Here is a 12,892-nt window from a genome sequence, read left to right as displayed (position 1 = left end):
TAACCTGCCTCAGAGGATGCATGTAAAGATGAAATTAGGTAATAAAGGCAGACCTCTTGGCAGAGGTCTCAGTGTGTAGCGATGCCATGTTTTGTTATTGTCGCCATGATTCTATTCATCATTCGACATTTGTTGATTGTCCTTATTTACTTGGCACTGTGCGGGGCACCCACTCCACACCCGCATTTCTCCACACTGTCCCCCTCCCCCGCATGCTGTAGATTTGACTTCCTAAGTATTCTAAGATCTGTTAACCCCTCTCTGTACCCATTACTGCCTCGCTGACTGTCACCTACATGGCTTATATACTTTGCTGTGTTTTCTTCTTCTCCAGACCATCTTCCTTCCCTATGCTTCCAGAAGGATCTTCTGAAAACACCAGTTATGCAATACACCACTAAAAATCCTCCAGTGGCCTCTCAGGGTAAACCTCTACTCCTTCCCATTGCTTCCAGGACTTGCCCACCCTCTACCTGCATCTGCTGACCCAACTCTGGTCATCCAGAACCACTTGTGGTTGGGTTGAGTTACCACTTTGGACCATATCCATGCTCTTCTCTCTACTGAGAGATGCTTCCCTTCATCTCCCTTCATTGTCTGCCTGGTGATTGTCTTCTCTCCTTTCAGGAACTTATGGATTATGGAAGCGTCACCTACTGTTTTTGTCATTTTTGCCTCTGTTTTCTGCCCCCTCCATCACCCACTGGGGAAAGTTGGCTGCTCCATTGCCAGTGTTCTTACAGCACATACATGTGTATAAATGGACACACCTGGCCTGTTGTGATCCAGGAGCTGTGACTTTCTTGTCCCTTGGTTTTTAATGTCTGAAGGTTCAGAAAGGGAGATTTATGCTGTCTGGTATTTTATCCAGTGTTTGATTCATTAATGTCATCAATGTAAAAACTGATTGTATGTTAAACTTTTAAAAACAGCTTACAAATCTTGTAAGTGCATTTGTAAACCTAGTAATATTTGTGTTAAAGAGAAGAGCACTCATTTTATTTGTTCTTTGAATAATGCTCAATTTATAAATTTAACCAGTTAAGCCATTCAAACAATTAACACCATTTATATGTTCCATTGGTTAATTTAAACATTTTACAGTATAGCTACAAGTTCAGTGTGTGTAACTTTCATAAGGCTTAAAACTCTGTAAAAGGTAGACACACATACACATATAAAAATGCCTACAAACATTATTACTATTATTGTACCTTACTAATCATTATATCCAATTCAGAAGCATTCACACTAGAGATTAATTTCTTTTAAAAAAATATTTTATTTATGTTTGAGAGAGAGAGAGAGAGCACGAGCAGGGGAGGAACAGAGAGAGAGGGAGGCGCAGAATCCGAAGCAGGCTCCAGGTCCTGAGCTGTCAGCACAGAGCCCGACGTGGGACTTGAACTCACAAACCATGAGATCATGGTCTGAGCCAAAGTCAGACACCCAACCGACTGAGCCACCCAGGCGCCCCTCCACCAGGGATTTCTTTATCCCAATTGTGGCCCCCTGCATTTTGAACCCAAATGCAGTCAAGCTCCATGTTACCGGTTGGAGACTGGGGGGATCTGGCCAGAGATTGTGGGGTTTCCTTCTAGAAGGATTATCGAAGCTGGCATCTTTGCAGTGGGCGCCCCTCCCTGGTGTCAGGTCAATATCAACAGCCAACAGGGCTTCCCCACCCTGTTCCTGTCAGTGGGATCTTGTCCAATTTTATATGTCAATTTTCAGCCAACGGTTACCTTTTCCTTAAATGACACATCTTCTAAATTATCAGGGACTTGCTAGGCTCTTGGATTCTTAATTCCATTTTCTCGAAATTTTCTCAGATCTCCCCATTCTGCACCCAGGCCCTGTTGTGTTGTATAGTTGTCGTGTATTTGTTTGCACCTAAAGCCCTGAATACTGATGGGGTTTCATGTATTTTACTCAGGTTGCAGTAACACTAGTTACAACACTGGCGATCGTTTGCTCAGGTTTATGATCAGTATCATTCTCATTGTTTATTCTGTGGTCGTTTTATTGATTCTTAATCACCGAATCTCTGGGCCCAGAGCAGTGTCTAGAGCACCTGTTAGGCTTTCAGTCCACATTTGTCTAGCGAGTGACGTGTTTCCTTGAGTAGAGTTGGATCTCTGTGAGGAGTGGAATTGTCTTATTGTTTTGCTGGAACCTAGTACAGACTGGGCTGGATCGTGGTAGCTCCTCATTACGTACACACACATGAACGAACGAGGCAGAACTTGCTGAGTGTGATTGCCGACAACATTAAAACAATAGGACGGGGGTGCCTGGGTGGCTCAGTCAGTTAAGCGTCCAACTTGGGCTCAGGTCATGATCTCATGGTTCGTGGGTTTGAACCCCGCGTCGGACTCTGAGCCTGCTTCGGATTCTGTGTCTCCCTCTCTCTCTGCCCCTCCCCTTTTCTCACTCTGTCTCTCTCAAAAATAAACATTAAAAATTCTTTAAAAATAAATAAAACAATCGAGCAGAGTTTTATTTTTTTTTGAAACACAGACCTCAAGCATCTCATGAGATTCTCTCCCTCGCTGACTCCTTTTGACCCTCTCCTTCCGAGCACCTGACTGCTGCCTTAGCAGGCCCCTTACAGAGCTCTCAAAGCAGGCTGGTGTTCGCAGGTGAAGCCCTGGGCCAGCGTGGCCTTTGGGCCCCACAGGCTGAGCTCTATCAAATGCCAAATCTCCCTCCACGTTTGGTCGTGGGTGAAATGCCACAGTGCAGAACACGGGGCCTGCTTCCTGAGTGGCTGCTATTACCTTTTTTGTTGTTTTCATCTGATTTGTTTTTCGATGTTCTGAAGTTGTTATATGCCGATCAGAAACAGGCAGGAGCTCTGCAGTTCTTTGAAAGCCAACAGTTTTTTACTCTGTTGTGGCACAGTTAACAATGTTATGAAGTTTGTGAAAGTAAATTGAATAATTTGAAATTGATGAATGGATAAAGAAGATGTGTGTGTGTGTGTATAAATATAAATATTTGCAATGTGGATGGAGTTAGAATGTATTAGGCTAAGTGAAATAAGTCAGGTGGAGAAAGACAAATATCAGATTTCACTCACATGTTAAGAAACACAATAGATGAACATAAGGGAAGAGAAGGAAAAATAAGATAAAAACAGAGAGGGAAGCAAACCATAGGAGACTCTTCATGATGGAGAACAAACCGAGGGTTGCCGGAGGGGAGGGGAGGGCGGATGGGATAGACGGATGATGGGCATTGAGGGGGGCACCTGTTGGGATGAGCACTGGGCGTCGTGTGTAAGCGATGAATCACTGGGTTCTCCTCCCAAAACCCATACCACGTTGTATGTTAACTAACTTGAATTTAAATAAATAAATTTAAGATAAAAAAAGAAATTATTTTCTGAAAAAAAACCAAAACCTGTAGTTTTACATTCTATGAAACCTAACAGTGTAAGCAACCCAGGTTATAAAGGATATCGTTCGTATTTGAGATAAATTCTAATTTCATATTTGTAAAGTGCATCATAAGAGTACTTTTTGACCTAATAATTGTTTTCTCCTCCTGACCTACAAATTAAAAAGAATTAATTTTGCTAATCTTGATCCCGTTGAATATGCTTGGAACAGTTAGAGGTGGTATTCAGAGTAAGATTATTGGCCACAAGGGGAAGAGACATTCAAAGGTCAGTTTACTCATTTTCTTATTTGAGTGCAAGATCTCAATTACTCATGCTGGACATGTGGGAATCTATTTTGCATTTAAGACTTAGCAGCCTCTTTCTGGACAGTTTGTAGGAGAGGAAGGAAACCCAATGACTCATTAGAAAAACAGGGGTTTTATAAATCATGTTAATTGCAGTATTTCACATGCAGACAACTCCTATAGAGACCAAATTCCTCTCTAAGAATAGTATAAATTTCTCATCTGTAGAATGAGTTAACATCATCACCAGATGTGGTTAACTTTTTAGACGGAGTGACAACTTTGTGTCGAAGTTGTAGCGTCTCTCCTAGAGTCTAATTTACTGTTTCAGGATGACCTTCTCCCGGGTAGGAGACATCCCCTTCACCGGTGTGCAGAAGTGGAAAACAGATCAGAATTGCAGAGCTAAGGTTGTAGAGCCTTTATAGGGCATGTGATGACCCTAGACAGGTCGTGGTGCTGCCTCAGAGGCGGTTCTGGTGCCCGGGGTGAGTGAGGTCTGTAACAGCTGCTGTTATCGGGAATATAGGTATAAACCGGTAGGGGAGAGGGTGAAGCCATGACCTCTGCGTTCAGCCACACCTGCTTCCTGGATTCAGTTGGGGTTGATTTTTCTTCTCCATGCCTCTGTCTCCTGCCCTCCTCAGGACCGGGGCTTAACCCTTTCTGCTTTGTCTCCTGGAGCACAGGGCTCTGCACACTGGAGGTGACCTATACATGAATGAACGTGTGGGAACGACTGGGCCCGAGGTTCTCTTACAGGTTGACTTGCTAATTGTCTTTCTCCTGGTATAACTCGTTCACGTTGTTTGCCTGTTCACCCGTTGAAGTCCTAAGCCAATTCGGATGAGCTCCCAATATACATATCAGAGGCTTCTGTGACCGGAGGCTGGCAGGAACCTAACCTCTATTTCCACTAGGAGCAATGGCCCGGTATTCACTAATTAGGGTTGGAGCTGACTTTGTAGAACATAACTACTGAGAATAACGAGAATCCCCTGGGATTGGGCCTCAATGTCAGGGGCTGTGAGGGAGCCAAGGTTGTGTGAGATACCACTGCTTCGATCAGTGGGCCGCGGTTAAATACACGTGCTTAAAAAATGTGACCCTCTCTAACATGTGATGGGGCGCTGAAATTTTCAAACCTGTAGGTGACACCTTTATACCTCTTGATTTTTCTGTGTGCAGCGTTTTGGATCTTTTAGTTTTTAACTTAATCATGTATTTCACACGTATCTTGTTCACTGAAGAAAAATTGTAAAACACAAGGAGAAAAGAAGAAAAAAAGACACCCGCATCTCATTACCATGCATTTATGTTAATCTTCATATTTGGTGTATATTCCGCATGATTACGTTTACATTTGTTTGTGAAAATATAAAAATAACATATACCAGTTTTAAGCCTGTTTTTTTTTTTTTCTCTCACCTGACACGTTGTGACCATATTTATACCCTGATAAGTACAGATCCACATTGTAATTTTTAGTGGCTGTGTAATAGGGATGTCCTATAATTTATTGAAGCAGTTTCTTATTGTTGGATAGTAACTTTGTTTCCCTCGTTTTGCTGATAGTCAAAGTTGAGTGCGTATCAGGTGATGAGTTAGGATGTTGCTATGTGTTGCAACCTCAGGAGACCAGAGCCGGAACCCCCCAGCTAGGATGCTTCTGGATTCCTGAGCCTCAGAAACTCTGTGAGGTAATACCCATTTGCAGTGTTAGGTTGCTGAGTTTTGGAGTAATGTTGCACAGCGATGGATAACAAATACAACTATTCTGACTTTTTATACTAATGATTTCCTGGCTTATAGTTTTACCAGCCATGTGTGTGTATAAACAATACAGTTTAGTGTGGCATACAACTTTTAATTTTTATGCATGGGACATACTATATGTGTGTGTGTGTGTGTGTGTGTGTGTGTGTGTGTGTGTGTGTATAAATATACATAGTAATTTAATGTTTATTTAGTTTGAGAGAGAGTGTGCAAGAGCAGGGGAGGGACAGAGGCAGAGAGAGAGGGAGACTGAGAGCGAGAGAGATTCTCAAGCAGGCTCCATGCTGTCAGTGCAGAGCCCAATGCAGGGCTTGGTCTCATGAACCGTGAGATCGTGGCCTGTGCCGAAATCAAGAGCTGGTTGTTTGACTGAGCCACCCAGGTGCCCCTCAGACTATATTTTTTAATTGGGTCTTCAATATTATGCATATATGTTTATCCACGTAGTTTCATTATTTTTTAAAATTATTTTGTCTGCAGCCGAGAAATCCACCGTATAAACACTCCACTTATTTAGGCATCTTTTCTCCTGTTGATGTTCATTTACATTGTTTTCCAGTTTGGTGGGCTGTTACTGACAGTGTGGCGGTGAATATTCTGGACACATTTCCCATGGCGCATTTCACAGGTTTTCCTGGTGGGACAATCGCTGGGCTGAAGGGTGTGGGTGCCTTCATCTTTCCTTTAACTTTCCCAGATAATGCCAGATTATTCTAATGCACACTTCCACCGTTAGGATATGAGAGTTCCCATCGTTTCGTGTCCTTGGCCACACTTGGTATTGTGAGACTTTCAGATTTTTGCCCGTCATGTAGTGATGACTCATTGGGATTGCAACATACATTGCCGTGGAAACCAAGCAGTTATAAACTCTATCGTTTATGTGGTGGCCACTTGAATTTTCTTTTTCGTGACCTGCTTGTTCAACTATTTTGTCCGTTTTAAAGTTGGCCGTCTTTTTCTCATATGTGGCAGTTCTTTGTAGATACTAGATACTAGTTCCTTCTGCTGTATGTTGTGCATATCTTTGCCTACTCCATAGCTTGCCTTTTCACTCTCTAAAGACAATGATGTCTTTTGATACAAATATTTTTTTATTTTAATGTAGTAGGATTTTTTGTACTCAATTTTATTAGTCTTTCCCATTATAGTTTCTGATTTTGAAATTATATTTAGAAAGCCCTTTCGGCTCAGATTACAGGATTACACAAATATTTACCTATGTATGGTGGTTTTATTTTTGTAGTTTCATTTAAAAAATGTTTACACCATTAGTTCATCAGGAATCTTTTTGACACTGGGTTGATGGCAGTGTTTTTTTTTTTTTTTTCCTCCAGGGTCATGAACGTGGTTAGTGAGGTTATAGACTAATTTGACCTCTTGCTATCAATCTTAAATGCTACTTGTATTGTAAAATTGCATCCTGGATATATTGGCTTTATTTCTGAAGTTTCTGTTTTGTTTGTTGTCACTTTTGCTGATTTAGGCACTCTCTGCTTTTTAAAATTACTGTAGCTCTATGGTACATCTTTAGTAAAGCCTGTTCCTATTCCTTGGTGGTGTTCTGCAGCATTCCTGACTTTTTTTTTTTTTTTCCACATACTTATTTTCAAGAAGAGTCCTAGGATCCTTTTGTCCATTTTCTCAAAATATTAACATCAGAATTATTGGGGTTGTTATAGATGTATCTGTGGGAAAACGGACTTGTTGGGGATTTTGAATCTTCCTGCTTATGAATATGGCATGAATCACCATTTACTTTCAAATTCTTTTATGTCCCTCGGTATAAAATCTTGCAGGTTTTATTTCAACATGGGTCTGGCAAATTCTTCTTCAGTATTCCAAGTATTCTTCAGTATTCTTAATATTTTCTGCTGCTGCCGTGAATAGCCCCTTTTCTTCTGAGTGTTTTCTTTTTTTCTTTTTTTTTTTAATGTTTATTTATTCTTGAGACAGAGAGAGACAGAGCATGAACCGGGGAGGGTCAGAGAGAGAGACAGAAACACAGAATCCGAAGCAGGCACCAGGCTCTGAGCTGTCAGCACAGAGCCCGACACAGGGCTTGAACTCACGGACCGTGAGATCATGACCTGAGCTGAAGTCGGACGCCCAACCGACTGGGCCACCCAGGCGCCCCTCTTCTGAGTGTTTGCTAATGCGTGGCTTTCCAACCACTTCTCCCACCAAGACCAAGGGGTTCTGAGAACTGGCTGAGACGCTGGGCACCACCCCAGCTCTGCCCTTCCCTGTTTGCCATAGGTTTTATTTGTATAAACAATTCTGTTTAAAGCAATGTTTTCCTGAGTGGTTATTGGTAATATTTTAAAATCTATTTTTGTGCATATTATTATTATTAATTTAAAGTTTATTTATTTACTTATTTTTAATATTTCATGTTTATTTTTTGAGAGAGAGAGCACGAGAAGGGGAGGGCCATAGAGACACAGAGACACAGAATCCAGAGCAGGCTCCAGGCTCTGAGCTGTCAGCACAGATCCTGATGTGGGGCTCAAATCCACGAACCATGAGATCTTGACCTGAGCCGAAGGTGAATGCTTAACCGACTGAGCCACCCAGGTGCCCCAACTGTATATATATTATTTTTAACGAATGACCTTTATTGATTTTATTTTTTTTGTGTGTGTGACTCATCTTGGATATCTAGGTATTCATTCATTCATTCATTCATTTGAAGCGTATTTATTGAGTACCCACTGTATACCAGTACTGTTGTAGGTGCTTGGAATGTATCTGAACAAGACAGATGAGTGTATTGTGTGGTAAGTTCAAAAGCGATAAGGACTGTGGACAAAAAGAAAACGGAGGGAAGATGGATAGGAGCGTTAGAGGCAACTGTGGGGCAGTCGTATTTAAGATAGGGTGGTCAGCGTAGGTCCCATTGACAAGGCAAGGTCTGAACAAAGACTTGGAGGGAGGAAGTTGGCTGTGCAGGTATCTGCCGGAAGGGTGCCCTAGGCAGAGGGAACAGCCTGAGTGAAGGCCTTGGGGCAGGCGCGGACCCAAGGAGTTTGAGGACCAGGAATGAGAGCCGCTGGAGGAGACCGGGTGACGGGAAGGAGGGTGGTCTGGGAGGATATGGGGGACTCTTCATGTGGGGCTCACTTTAAAGGCTCTGATTTCACACCGAGTGGTAAGGGGAGGCTTCTGGAATATTGCAGGAACAAAGTAGATTGACATTTTAAAAAGATCATTCTGGGGTGCGTGGGTGGCTCAGTCGTTCAGCATCTGACTTCGGCTCAGGTCGCGAGCTCACAGTTCGCGAGTTCAAGTCCTACACCGGGTGAGCATGAGCCCCGCTTCCGGTAAAACACGAGTCCCAGGTGAGCCTCAGTTCTCTCTCTCTCTCTCTCTCTCTCTCTCTCTCTCCCTCTCTCCCTCTCTCCCTCTCTCCCTCTCTCTCTCCCTCTCTCCCTCTCTCTCTCTCTCCCTCTCTCTCCCTCTCTCTGCCCCTTGCTCACTTGCGCCCTCTCTTCTCTCTCTCTCAAAAAGATCATTCTGGTTGTTCCATGAAAATAGACTTTACTGGGGCAAAGGTAGAAGCCAGGAAGCTGTTAGGAGGCTGCTGTTGCAAAGGCCCAGGATGTTCCTGTGAATCAAGCGCTTGGTGAGCCTTTATAGAATGAACACTTTGATTTTTTATACACATGGAGTATTTTAGTATGCTTTAAAAATGCCCACACATTTGGGGCGCCTGGGTGGCTCAGTCGGTTGAGCGACCGACTTCGGCTGAGGTCGTGATCTCACGGTTTGTGAGTTCGAGCCCTGCGTCGGGCTCTGTGATGACAGCTTGGAGCCTGGAGCCTGCTTCGGATTCCGTGTCTCCCTTTCTCTCTGCCCCTCCCACACTCATGCTCTGTCTTTCTCTGTCTCAGAAATAAACATTAAAATTTTTTTTTTAAAAAAAGCCCACACAGGGGCACCTGGGTGACTCAGTCGGTTAAGTGTCCAACTTCAGCTCAGGTCGTGATCTCGCAGTCCGTGAGTTCAAGCCCTGCGTCAGGCTCTGGGCTGATGGCTCAGAGCCTGGAGCCTGCTTCCGATTCTGTGTCTCCCTCTCTCTCTCTGCCCCTCCCCTGTTCATGCTCTGTCTCTCTCTGTCTCAAAAATAAATAAACTTAAAAAAAAGCTGCTGAGGATTCAACTCAGTTTAAAAAAAATAAAAATAAAAAAGCCCACACATTTAAGAAATATACATTTTTCTTTGTAAAGTTTTTATTGATTGATTCTGAGAGAGAAAGAGAGAGGGTGAGCCGGGGAGGGGCAGAGAGAGGGGGAGAGAGAATCCCAAGCAGGCTCTGTGCTGTCAGCGCAGAGCCCATCATGGGGCTCAGTCCCATGAACTGTGAGATCATGACCTGAATCGAAATCAAGAACCAGATGCTCAACTGACTGAGCCTCCCAGGTGCTCCGAGAAATACACATTTTTTTAAGGAAAGAGGTGGAACAGAAGAGTGAGGGTAGCAGGGTTGTCTGTGGAACAGGGTGTCGTGCTCGAGCCTTGTCTTGCATGGGGAAAAGTAGGGAAGGGAGCTCGACAGGCGTTGGAGGCCAGGAAGCAGGAGGCGTCCCCTGCATGTGCTGGGATCAGAGCCCAGGGATGTTACTGGGGTGAAGTCCCTCTCCCCAGCCCCTCCCGGGGCGTGCCAAGGACTTACTCTGAAGTCCGTGTTTTGCGACCAGATGATCCCTGGATATCAGCTTTAAATTAGTGTTTATTTTCTGCCGTCTCACTTGTCTCGAGCAATTCACCCAGGAGCTCCGAACAGCTCGGTAATTTGTTGCTCAAGAGTGGGAGTGATGAAGAACTTTGTTTTTAAGTTAGGACGCCCTATTTCAAATCCAGTTTTGTTCGTGTGATAAAGGTTGGTTTCTGTTAAATCCAACAGGTTGGGTCCATGCTGGTGCCTGTTAAACTTAAGAACCGTATTTACACTCTAAGAAGACGATTTAAACTTTTGGAGAAGGAAAGAGGGCCAACTTCTTTAAAGGAAATGCTGTTTTTATAATGCCTCTGAGATTATCAAGAAATATGAATAATTCAGGGGTTTAACCCTAGAATGAGTAGAAACTAGTTTTCACCGTCTTAGAGGAGCTCACCATCACTTTGGGGAGCTCACACTTTCCGCCCTCACCTCCAGTTTTATTTCACAACCAAGAACAGCCTAGAAACATCTGGGGTGGAGTTTCTTTGCCTTGGTCCTTTTGCTGTGGGCCCACACACACTTTCTCCACCCTTCTGGGGCATGCCCCGTGCTAGGCTCGAAGTGAATGCATATGACGTATGGGTTCGCCAATTGGCCTTATGTTGAAGGAAAGACAGAAGAGAGTGTCATGGAAGGCTTAAGGATTTCTTTTCTTCTTTGGTAGTACAAAGTGCTTTTTGTTGTTAATGCATGTGCAATCAGACAGCTTCATCCACAATGCACAGCAATTCAGTAATAGGGCTCTGCCTGGTGCAAAAATACCTCATTTTGTATAGAAATGCAGAATCGCTTCATGTAGATAGGATAGAAAGAATCTTTGCTTTATTCACATATGAATAAAACGTCTTTGTTCATGGGAAAGAAAAGTGCCTCTTATTGTTTAGAAGCTCTGTGAATTGTAAATTAAGCTGATGGCCCGCTATATTATATCTTTCAGGGAAAAAAATAGCTTTTCTTCATACGAGTTTGGGCCCTACTACCTAATATGGTGGTATAAAATGATTTTTGCTTTGCAGTTTGGTTATTACCTAAAAAGGCCTTACGTTTGCCTCAGCTATCACCTCTCAGCGAATGGTTTTAGCAGAATTTTATAATTTGAACTCAAAAGTTATTTTTGTTTATATTCTCTGTCCCACGTAGGATTTGAAGGAGCTTGTAAGAAATTTAAAAAGTAAAATGTTAACTAGAACGATGAATCATGATCAGGGAAACTGTAAATACATCGTGGTAAAGTCAAGGCTCGTGGGGGTCTGTGGGAGTAGATGTATATGTAAACACATCTGTAAAGAGGTCAACAGAGTTGCTATCATTGACCCTCAGATTTGATGATGAGCTTCCTATCAGCCAAAGGGAAAAGAGGGAAGCGGTCGGTTAATCCTCTCCCTGGCTCTGCAAAGGACTGCTTTGGAAGCAGGCCCACCACCCAGCAGGGGTAAGGCGTTCAGGCTTTCCCAAAAGGGAACTGGCCAATCAGAAGAGCAGAGTGCATAAAAGGATGCCTTGGGCGCTGGCACCCCAGGGTGCATGCCGGCCTTCCCCTCCATAGGAGGCATCTGCTCCGGAGAGCCCCCCGAAGGACTACAGGTAGAAACAGGGCTGGCACGAGTGCCTGGTACCCACTCAGACGAACTCTCCAGCTCCTCGTGTGGATTCCTTCTCTGAAGTGTTCACTGGTCCTCTGCAAAATGAGGAGAGTTAAAGACAAATACGGAAAAAAAGTGAGTTTCTGTCGAATCTGAATTTCCTTGATTTCGGAGATCATGATCTACTTATAATTTTAGTATTTAAAGGAAGCAGCAGTAGTTTAAAAAAAAGAAGCATTGAAGTAGCCTTTCCTTTTTTAAATTTTTTTTTAATGTTTATTTATTTTTGAGAGAGAGAGAGACAGAATATGAGCGGGGGAGGGGCAGAGAGAGAGGGAGACACAGAATCCGAAGCAGGCTCCAGGCTCCGAGCTGTCAGCACAGAGCCCGACGCGGGGCTCGAACTCTCGAACCGTGAGATCGTGACCTGAGCTGAAGTCGGACGCTCAACCGACTGAGCCTTTCCTAAGAATGAATAGTTAGAAACACTTTGTTGTATGGAAACAATAATAGTAAATTATTAATAATTACTGTAATGTTTTATATTTATTTATTCTATAAAATAAATACATATGAAAATCTTTAGTAAACTACTTTATAATATATATTTTATAGCACCTCTGTAATACATTTGTAATAATATATTTTTTATTATTCTTACGATTACTAGTACTACTGTTGTTATTTACTGCCTTTAAAATCCCAAAGTTTTGTGGGGCGCCTGGGTGGCTCAGTTGGTTGAGTATCTGACTCTTGACTTCGACTCAGGTCATGATCTCACGGTTCGTGAGTTCGAGCCCCAGGTCGGGCTCTGTACTGACAGCACGAAGCCTGCTTGGGATTCTCTCTGCCTTCTCTCTGCCCCTCCCCCCAACTCGCTTGCTGATGCTTCTCTCAAAGTAAATACACATTGAAAATGTTTGCGACATTTAAACATTTAAAAAGTTTGCAAACTCCTGTTCTCTTGGCCTGTGAGCATCCCTAACCACCTGCTGTAGTCTCCAGGGTCACGATGAAAGGGCCCCATTTTGCTCTCCCCAGGTGTTCTGCATGTGTGTTCTCCCCCCCACCCCCAATTCATGATGGCTCCTGAGAAGCCACACCCCCTTACCTTTGCCA

The 12,892-nt window shown here is 43.4% G+C and overlaps 1 protein-coding gene across 4 annotated transcripts in view; it reads left to right on the top strand.

Annotated features, from left to right (window-relative positions):
* The window catches only part of SH3GL3 (SH3 domain containing GRB2 like 3, endophilin A3), a 130,609-nt gene that overhangs the window by 37,668 nt on the left and 80,049 nt on the right, over positions 1-12,892 (top strand). The window lies entirely within an intron of this gene.

This window comes from Panthera tigris, chromosome B3 (assembly GCF_018350195.1).
Source record: "Panthera tigris isolate Pti1 chromosome B3, P.tigris_Pti1_mat1.1, whole genome shotgun sequence".
Classification (NCBI taxonomy): domain Eukaryota; kingdom Metazoa; phylum Chordata; class Mammalia; order Carnivora; family Felidae; genus Panthera; species Panthera tigris.
This window is presented reverse-complemented; position numbering and strand designations above follow the sequence as displayed.